Source organism: Haemaphysalis longicornis, unplaced genomic scaffold (genome assembly GCF_048455015.1).
Source record: "Haemaphysalis longicornis isolate Haplotype H1 unplaced genomic scaffold, Haemaphysalis longicornis Haplotype H1 scaffold_1, whole genome shotgun sequence".
NCBI classification, from domain to species: domain Eukaryota; kingdom Metazoa; phylum Arthropoda; class Arachnida; order Ixodida; family Ixodidae; genus Haemaphysalis; species Haemaphysalis longicornis.
Window position 1 is genome coordinate 107,776,080 of NW_027526203.1, and position 10,862 is coordinate 107,786,941.

The 10,862-nt window shown below is 48.4% G+C and overlaps 1 non-coding gene across 1 annotated transcript; it reads right to left on the bottom strand.

Annotated features, from left to right (window-relative positions):
- On the bottom strand, positions 1–72 carry Trnag-ucc (transfer RNA glycine (anticodon UCC)). Its single transcript has one exon. It is a non-coding gene; the product is annotated as a tRNA-Gly (tRNA).
- Between the last annotated feature and the right edge of the window lie 10,790 nt (positions 73–10,862).

Here is a 10,862-nt window from a genome sequence, read left to right on the forward strand (position 1 = left end):
CGCCCAGAGTGGGGATGGAACCCACGCCTTTCGATGGGATCTCGAATGCCTTACCAATTCGGCTATCTGGGCGACTGTGTTCTCCTTTACTTTCTGGGGTATTTATATTTACTACAACGGTATCTGACGCTTGAGGGTGGTAGCCAGCGCCACTCAGACTACACGGGGAGAAGGGGATCTTCTTTTCAGCCCCCGGGGCGTGACTCGAACGTCTACAACCTGTCATAAGCGGGTAACTGGCGGGAAACCCTCTTATGCTACCTTGGCATCAAGGCTGCCAGAACCGAAGCCCTCGCTAAGCTTTCGCAGGATAATATCGTTTGGAAGTGAGGGGCGCGTGTTTTTTTCTTTCTTTCTCACGTAATTAATAAAAAATAATAATGTATTGTCACTAACGGTAAAAAAATAGTCTAACCATTCCTCTATGCCTTCTTTGTCGTTGTAGACTGCCGGCATTTCTTTCTGTATATATATATATATATATATATATATATATATATAATAGGCCCAGAATTGGCGTGAAAGTCACGAGTGGCCAGTGCATGCGCGAGGAAACGTGGCTTTATGCATGGCGCAAAAAGAAGCCGAAGATAGCGCACGCAAGCAAAGACGCGAGACTAAAGATATAGGCGTTAGGAAAACAAGAGGCTAACAGGAAAATACCTCAATAACGAAGAGGAAACGTCCTACAGGGTTTTGTCGCAGCCCCTCGGGGTGTTGAAGTCCCGAGGCGTGCAGGGTCGACGGGGACGTCACGGCGCGGTTGGCTCGATGACCGGCTCTAGGCCACGTCGCATCCAGGCATGGGACGATGGCGTAGTCATGGCTCGATGGCATAGCAGCGGGTGTGAGCGGAGGGTTCCACCTTCAGGAGAATCCGGACCCGCGCTCTCTCACCCAGCGCGTCACCATCTCCAGGCACGGCCAGCCCACGGGTTGTCGTGATCAGCGGCGGATGACGCACGGACACAGCAGCGGTTGCGACCCAGGTTCTCTTCCGAATACGATCACAGGGGCGCGCTTTCCAGCTCAGCGTGTCACAGGCGTCCACTCATCCCCGGCCCGATCCGATTTTGTGCACCCACTCGTTGCAGCTGCACGCTCGGTGTACTCTTCTTCCTCGTCGTCCACCGACACCTCATCACAATATATATGTGTGACTGTGATTTCTTGTTATCCGTTTTCCCCCTTCCACTTCTCTCATTTTTCGCTTCCCACCAACCATGATACCATTCTGCAAACTTCCCTTCCCTTGCCCCCTGCCCTCGCCCTTGCTAGATTTCCTATATATATATATATATATATATATATATATATATATATATATATATATATATATATATATATATATATATATATATATATATATATATATTTATATATATATATAGAAGAAAAAGAAAGACACACGTCGAAAGAGGAATGGTATAACGTTTCGGCCGAGGGACCGGCCTTCGTCAGAATAACTGGTTATTCTGGTTATTCTGACGAAGGCCGGTCCCTCGGCCGAAACGTTATACCATTCCTCTTTCGACGTGTGTCTTTCTTTTTCTTGATATTTGCCGGTGTCCAAGAAACATTTATTCTTGCACTTATATATATATATATATATATATATATATATATATATATATAGGAAAATAGGAAATCTAGCAAGGGCGAGGGCAGGGGGCAAGGGAAGGGAAAGTTTGTAGAATGGGATCATGGTTGGTGGGAAGCGAAAAGCGAAAAATGAGAGAAGTGGAAGGGGGAAAAAGGATGACAAGAAATCACAGTCACGCGGTACGAACATGAGAAAAAAAGAACCAAAACGAAAAGAAACAGTACGAAAAATTTTTTAACAAGGTAATTTCCCCTTTCGCCCGTGGCAACAGGGGTGGAAAAGGGGTAAAAACAAGATATGCCCATGCACGCATTTGACATCGGCAAAAACATCAGTCAGGCGGAAGGAACATGAGAGAACAAGAACTGAAAAAAGGAAGAAACAGAACGAAAAAAAATTTAGAAAGGTAATTACCCTTTCCCCGTTGGCAATAGGGGGTGGGGGAGGAAGAGAAGGGTGAAAACAAGGTATGCCCTTCACGGTTTTGGAATGGGCATAAAGCAAAGATAACATAGAAATCACAGTCACCTGGTACGAACATGACAAAGAAGTGCGAAGAAAAAGAAATTAAGAAGGTAATTGGTATTTTTAGTATCGCGTGGCAACTGGGGGCAAGAGAGGGGTCAAAAGAGGATATGCCCATGCACGGCCATACACGGCCAGGCGAAGATCTGGCCATACACATCCGTTGTAAGAATCAGTCAGGTCATAGAAACATGAGAGTACTATACTTGGCTTCTCTTGGTGAGAGGTAAGGGTCACGCACAAAAGCAGTCAGACAGGCAGTTTCGACAGGAAATGAATGTACTTTCGTATACAAAGAGCATAAAAAGCCAGGAAAAAAAGAAAAGAAGGGGAAAAAAACAGTGTCGAACAACTCAGGAAAAGAAAACAGAAGGCTAGTGCACGCGCATGACGGGCACCTGGAGGTGCGCGCATGCATTTCTGCACATGCATTTCTGACGTACGCTTACTCATTGACTCCCATACCTGCTACCTCTACCACAGTTTTCCCGCGCGTTGGAACTAATTACGTGAGCTCTTCTTCTGCTGAACGTGCTTTTTATAACTACCGCTCGCTGACTGACCTTATTGTTCAATCTCGGCCTAACATCTCCACTATCTACGCCAGCTTGATTCTTCCGCGTTTCGCTAACCGCCGCCGTGACTACCGAATCTCCCGCTTTGCTATTGGCTACAACCAAAAATCACGACGCTTCAACTCTCTTCTGCGCTAATTCTTCCACCACCCTCCCTGTGTCCGCTTCATTGACCACGGCTTCCAGCCCCTTCCCGCCCGCCGAGTCCTTGCTGCTGATGGCTTGCACCCCAAGTTCGAGGGTGTGGCTCTGACAGTAACTTCCCCCCGCTGCCTCTGCTATTCTCCAGCCCAACGCCCTCCCCGACGTCCCCGTACGCACGTGCCAACCGGCCAGCCCCGCATGCCCCGTGACCACCGTGGCCACGGGCCTTCGGCTGAGCGCCAGGGACCTACACCCGGAGTCTCCGGACGCCTGCCGCAGCCTGCCATCCGTGCGTACTGCTGAGGCCACGGCCACGGAGCACCGAGGCATCGCCTGCAGCCCAAACCCGAGAGTGCGTCGCGCCGAGAGCCTGCCGCGCCCACCCTCTGGATCCACAGCAGTCACCGGAGCCCCAACGACCACCGTGCCCCTGGAAAACGCCAGCAGCCAATCCGCACTGCCTCCGGACGCACCAAATCCAGCCCATGCCCGTACAACCTCCGCAAAAAAGTGTCTTCTGCACCAAAAAACTGACGAGGACCCAGAAAACCCGGTAATGCAGCCTCCTACCCAGTGTCAAAACAGTTCCTATGATTAACAAAGATTACTCAAAAAAGCATACGTTCCGAGTTGCACGTTTCCGTACTTTCACATTATTTGTCTGCCGAGGTAGCTCCCATGAGTTTGAGGGTTAGCCTGAGACCTGCAACTGCCGAACTCTCCCCATCCAACATGAGGAAGTGGCAACAGGCACTAGACAACGCATCATTGCAATTAACGTAGATAATTCTAAATCACTACGAGACTATGTCCCATTCCCTCCGACAGGAAGAGGAAATTCTTAGTCAGGAGCTTAGCGAAAGAGAATCGGCCCTTCTACGCAGCTACGAATCTAAAAATGCATCCGCTATATCCGAAACAAAAGTCCGTAAATTTTCCAGGGATAATATTCCTAACAATGACTACACCCGTAAGAACAAAGTTAGCCCCACTGCTAATGGCTGTCCATTATCTGGAAATGCACATGAAAATCACCCCTTAAACGCCACTAACGCGTCAAATACTCAGCATTCACCAGCTCACATTAGCGCCGGTACTAGTCAGTCTACCAACGCAAACCCAAATTTTTATCCCCCTTCTGTCAGCTCTCGCCAGGCTATCAACGCTAACAAAAATCTCACTGGAAATGTGATGAATATCTCTATCATTACCCTGTCACCAGATCAGATGAGCGCCCTGTCAAAACGTCTGAACTCTTGCTCCGCAACTGGCGGTTTTGACGAATTTCAACTTTTTTATGACTTGGATAACTTCCCCAGGAATATGAGACTGCGAGATTACTTCCATCACTGTCCTCCAACCGACGAAGCCCGAACTGCATTACCTAGCCATAAGCTTTGGACCCCTCCCACGCAACGCGATACATGCCTCGACATGTACATTAAAGCCGTTCATCGCGATGTACGAACAGCATACCAAAAGCAAATCTTTTACCGCCGTAACATCACAAACAACAAAAAAAAAAGCCCTGGAGGAACGCGCAGGCTGCCCCGAAATAGTAATAAAACCGGCCGATAAAAAAGGCGCCATCGTGATCCTCGACAAAGCTGACTATGCCAACGAGGCTCATAGACAACTATCAGAATCGACGTTCAACAAAGTACTCCCTAGTGATCCCACTAATGATTCTAAGCTAATTGTCAAAGATAAACTCACTGAGCTTGTTCAAAATCAGGAAATAACCGGAACAACTGCTCGTTCTCTTATACCCTTAAGCTCAGTAGCCGGTAGATTCTACCTACTCCCGAAGATTCATATAGATAACAACCCAGGTCGCCCCATTGTTTCTGGCGTTGGTACTATAACCGAGAATCTCTCGCGCTATGTCGACGCTCTCATTCGCGGCATTCCCCCCAGCTTTCCACCCTTCATTAGCGATACAGTCAAACCCGGCTATAATGAGCCCGGATAGAGCGAATTATGCTATATATCGAACCAAAATAATTCAGTTACGGAAATACACGGGAAACATATCCCTTATAACGAAGTTCCATCCGATATATCGAACTCTGGGCGCCTAGGATGGCCGCCGAAATGCATGATCTCGAGCGGCGATTGAGATGTGGATTGGCCGCGATCACGGAGCAAGAGCCGCGCCTGAGACATTGCGCCTCGCACGGAGCGACGTGACGCCCAATACGTTCCGTAACTGTTTCCGATGCGCGGGACTCGCGACGGAACACGCCCAGTCAGCGAGTCCGGACCAAGAAAGCAGCATCGGTGAACGGTGGGAAGAGCTCGCCAACGTTACCGATGATGTCGCGAGTGAAATCCGTCCGACGCTTATAATGAAGCGCTTTCGGCAGTCAATGTGCTCCGCAATGCCTCTTAGATTTTGGAGGACACGGACTCGAACTGGTGCAAACAATGTTTCGTGTAGAGAATGCTATGGTAGTTGAAGCCGCCAAAACGAAAGTGAAAACAAAAATCACCGTTTTTTTTTGCAACGTGGGCAGTTAAGGCGGAAAGTAGCTTTATTACTTGCAATAAATGGATTATTTTGGTATGGTAATGGCTACTGTACTCTGTTCGTTTCTGCATACGTGGATGGCGGAGTTGGGGAGGGGGCGGGGGCTCCCGCGGATTGCGAACTCGTAACAATAAGCTCGTTACAGGCGGGTTCGGATATATCGAACTTTTGGATATATCGAACTAATCGCGGTGCATATTGCAGTTCACTATAAACGGGTTTGACTGTACAAATGATTTTATCTTGGATATCATGAAGATTGAAATTCCTGTTTACTTGCTACCCTGGATGTCGTATCGCTCTACACTAACATTCCGCATGCGGATGGACTCACCGCTGTATCACGTGCGTATGAGCAATCGGCGGGTGACAAACCTATCTATTCTCTCACCCTTCAAACTTTTCATCACATTATCCTTCATCATCATCACCAGCCTATCTACGCCCACTGCAGGGCGAAGGCCTCTCCCATTATTCTCCAATTATCTCGGTCCTGTGCCAACTGTGACCAATTTATCCCCGCAAACTTCTTGATCTCATCTGCCCATCTAACTTTCGGCCGCCCCCTACAACGCTTGCCTTCTCTAGGGATCCAGTCTTTACCCTTAATGACCAGCGGTTATTTTGCTTCGCATTACATGCCCTGCCCACGTCCATTTCTTCTTCTTAATTTCTACTAATATGTCTTTAACACCAGTTTGCTCCCTGACCCACTCCGCTCTCCTCTAGTCCCTTAATGTTCGACCTATCATTTTCCGCTCCATTGCCCGCTGAGTCGTTCTCAATTTAAGTTGAACCCACTTAGTGAGCCTCCAAGTTTCTGCCCCGTAGGCGAGTACCGGTAAGATGCAGCTGTCATACACTTTCTTCTTCGGCGACAATGGTAGGCTGCTATTCATTATCTGAGAATGTCTGCCATATGCACCCGATCCTATTCTGATCCTTCTAATTATCTCTGCCTCATGGTTGGGATCTGGGGTCACAACTTGGCCTAAGTAGATATATTCGCTTACCACTTCCACTGCCTCACCACCTATCTCAAACTGCTGTGCTGTCCCGAGGTTATTGATCATTACTTTAGTTTTCTGCATATTAGTTTTCAGGCCCACGGTTCTACTCTGTTCGTTCAGTGCGGAAAGCATGCTTTGCAATTCGTCCCCCGAGTTACTTAGCAAGGCAACGTCATCAGCAAATCTGAGGTTACTGAGGTATTCTCCATTAACCCTTACTCCCACCTGTTCCCAGTCCAACGTTCTGAATAGTTCTTGTAAGCATGCTGTGAATAACATTGGAGAGATTGTGTCTCCTTGTCTGACACCCTTCCTTATAGGTATTTTACTGCTCTCCCTATGGAGGATGATGGTAGCTGTAGACCCATTGTAGATATCCTCTAGTATTCTTACATAATGCTCATCTACCCCCTGGTTCCATAATGCCTGAATGACTGCTAGGGTTTCGACCGAGTCAAATGCTTTCTCATAATCTATGAGGGCTATATATAGGGGTTCAGTATACTCAGCGCACTTCTCTATCACCTGATTGATCGTGTGAATATGGTCCATTGTTGAATAACCTTTACGGAACCCTGCTTGTTCTATTAGGTTGACTGAAATCTAAGGTTGCAGAGATTCGGTTAAATACCTTGTAGACGACTGACAGTAAGCTGATCGGCCTGTAATTTTTCAAGTCCTTCATGTCGCCTTTCTTATGGATTAGGATGATGTTCGCGTTCTTACAAGATTCCGGTACCATTGCGGTCATTAGGCATTGCGTATACAGGTTTGCCAGTTTTTCAGGTACAATTTCGCCGCCATCCTTCAAGAGGTCTGCTGTTATCTGATCCTCGCCAGGTGCTTTGCCCTCTTTCATTTCTTTCAAAGCCTTCCTTACTTCTTCGGTGGTTACTGGTGGGATGTCTATCTCCTCTGAATTACTGTCTCGTTCGGCATTATCCTGTATGTCCCGGTTGCTGTACAGATCCCTATAGAGCTCCTCGGCCACTGTGACTATTTTATCCCTATTTGTGATGACATTGCCTTGCTTATCCTTAAGTGCATACATCTGATTTTTCCCCACGCCAAGACGTCTCTTCACTGCTTTCAGGCTACCTCCGTTCTTTACAGCGTATTCGATCCTCTCCATATTATACTTACGTATGTCAGCTGTCTTAGGCCTATTGATTAACTTCGAGAGCTCGGCTAGTCCTATTCTGTCAGCTGCGGTAGAGATTCTCATGGTTCGCCGTTTCCTGATTAGATCTTTCGTCTCCTGTGAAGGTTTACCAGTATTCTGCCTAGCCATAGTGCCCCCGACTTCTACTGCACACTCCGTGATAATGCGTGTAAGGTTGTCGCTGGCTTCCTGTGTCGTAAGCTCGCCTTCCTCGTTAGGGGCGGAATATCGGTTCTGCAGCGCGATCCTGAATTCTTCTACTTTACGTCTTACTGTTAGCTCATTTATCGGCTTCTTTCGTACTAGCTTGTTGCGGTCCCTCCTCAAATCTAGCCTAATTCGAGATCTTGCCATACGGTGGTCACTACACCTTACCCTTCCGAGCACTTCCACATCCTGCACGACGCCAGGGTTATCGCATAATATGAATTCTATTTCAGTTTTGTGCTCCCCATTCGGGCTTCTCCAGGTCCACTTCCGACTCTCCCGTTTACAGAAGAAGGTATTCATTATGCGTAGGTTATTCCGTTCTGCAGACTCAACTAGTAGGTCCCCCCTGCTATTTCTACAGCCCAGACCATAGTTCCCAACTGCCTTGACTCCAGCCTGATTCTTGCCTACTTTAGCATTGAAGTCCCCCATAACTACGGTATACTGTGTTTTTACTTTAGCCATTGCCGATTCCACATCTTCATAGAGGCGTTCCACTACTTGGTCGTCGTGGCTGGATGTGGACGCGTAGCCCTGCACCACCTTGAGCTTGTACCTCTTATTGAGCCTAATTACAAGACCTGCTGCCCTTTCGTTAATGCTATAGTATACTTCTATGTTGCCAGCTATGCTTTTATTGACTAGAAATCCCACTCCCAGTTCTCTTCTGTCCTCTAGACCACGGTAACATAGGACGTGTCCATTTTTCAGCACCGTAAAGGCTTCGCCTGCCCTCCTAACCTCGCTAAGCCCTATTGCATCCCATTTAATGCCCTCTAATTCCTCGAACAACACCTCGAGACTTGCTTCGCTAGATAAGGTTCGCGCGTTAAACGTTGCCAGGTTCAGATTCCATTGGCGGCCTGTCCGGATCCAGGGATTCTTAGCACCCTCTGCTGCGTCACAGGTCTGACCACCACCGTGGTCAGTTGCTTCGCAGCCGCTGGGGACTGAGGGCCGAGGGTTAATTGGCGTATTCATGGGAGGTTGTGGCCGTTACTACACCAGGGTGGCCAATCCTGCTCTGGTTAGGGAGTGCATACCGGCAATGGTCGCCGGGGTCCGGCCGCACCCCAAGCCCCTTTGTGCAATTCCATCAATACGCAGATTTTTTTTAATCCGGTGGGAATTGTCCGGCACCGGGATTCGAACCACGGTCCTTCTGCACGCGAGGCGGTTGTTCTACCTCTACGCCATCGCTGCATATATCCTTGAGCTTAACCTTGACCTTATCCTTGAGCTTAACAATTTTGAGTTTGATGGTGTGAATTCCGTGCATGTCAGCGGAACGTCAATGGGAACCAAAATGAGGCGCAACTACGCGAATATCTTTATGGGATGTCTAGAGCCAAACTTCTTCGCAAACCAAAATTTGAAGCCACTCTACTACAAAAGGTATATAGATGATATATTCAGGATATGGCAGTATGGTGAAATGGAACTTCTTACGTTTATCTAGGCTTCTGACCTTGCGCATCCCACTATTTCCTACTCTACGCACGGCATAAATGTCCTGGATGTTAGTCACAGTTTCTCAGCGCAGGCTTCAGACTAATCTCTATAGGAAACCTACGGACACGCGCCAGTATTTGCACTTCAATAGCAGCCATGTCAGGAACTGCAAGACCGCAATACCTTATAGTCAATCTCACCGTTTTAGGCGGCCCTGCACAAGCCAAGCGGATTTAGATTCTGACTGCCGAGAACTTATAACCGCAATCTTGAATCAAAAATACCCAGAGCAGGTGACCGACGACGCGATTACACGAGCTAACTAGTTGAACCACACAGAAATTCTCGGTAAAAAACTCCGAAACCCATTTCACAAACAAACCTCGTTTTGACCCATTCGACCTCTTCCCCGAAAGTTGCATCCCTACTAAGGAAACACCATAATATCCTTGTTCAAAGTGAACGCATAACAAGAATATTTCCCTAGCAGCCACACGTTGTTTATAGACGCAGCAAAAATTCGGGCGACGTTCTCACCAACTCCAGCATCAGCCGACCACAGACTACTGGTTGCATGCCCTGCTGCAAACCACTGTGTAAGTTATGCCCAGAAATGACCACGACCAAGCGCACCGCCAGCACAGCCTCAAACTATTATTTTAATTTAAAAGGGAACTTACCAACGTCGTATACCTGCTGGAATGCACCCTCTGGGGCAATCAATAGATCAGCCAGAGTGAAACACCCTTCCGTTTGAGGTTTACCAATCACCGCTCTTATGCAAAAACCTGCCCTTCTTTGCCTCTATTAAAGCATATTAACACTCCTGGTAATTCTTTTGAACAGCTGAAGGCAACATTCTCAAATCTAGTTTTTAAAACTCATCACAATCGCGAGGTTCGTGAGTCCTACCTCATCTATCAGTTTAAGTCAGGCGCTCGTACGTTTTCAGGACTCCAGCGTGAGCACACTGCGCGTCACCGTGGAAGGAAGAGCAAATTTCCTTGCGTAGGTGGCGAGGAAGCACTAGCAGCCATCTTCGACCGTCGTTGTGGTAGTTGCGGCCGTATAGGAGTTCGTCACGAACGGTGCAGTGGGCAGCTTTTCGGCGCAGTAATCTTGGAGCAGCGTTTGCCGGCGGGCATGAGACATATTCAATATCGGGGGATCCACGGGTCCTTACGCTGCTCAGCAGCCATGTCCGCTATGGCGAGAGGCGCCAGGGTGTTATCTGCCATCGACAAGCTCGCGACGTCCGATGGAAGCGGCGAGCGAGAAAGGGCGTCAGCGTAGTTATGCTTGCGTCCTGACCTGTACACAACACCGATATCATACTCTTGAAGGCGGAGGGCCCAGTGGGCGAGGCGACCGGAGGGAACCTTGCAACCAACAAAGAGCATGATGATCCGTCACGACTTCGGACGGGCGTCCGTATAGGTAGGGGCGAAACTTGCTGATGGCTCAAACGATAGCCAAACATTCCTCCTCTGTCACAGAGTAGTTCGCTTCCGCCTTCGTCAATGTACGACTCGCATAACTGACTACGTATTCCTCATAGCCGTCCTGTCGTTGGGCGAGGACTGCACCCAATCCCACACCGCTGGCATCGGTGTGGAGTTCGGTTGGTGCGCGCGGATCGAAATGTCGGAGT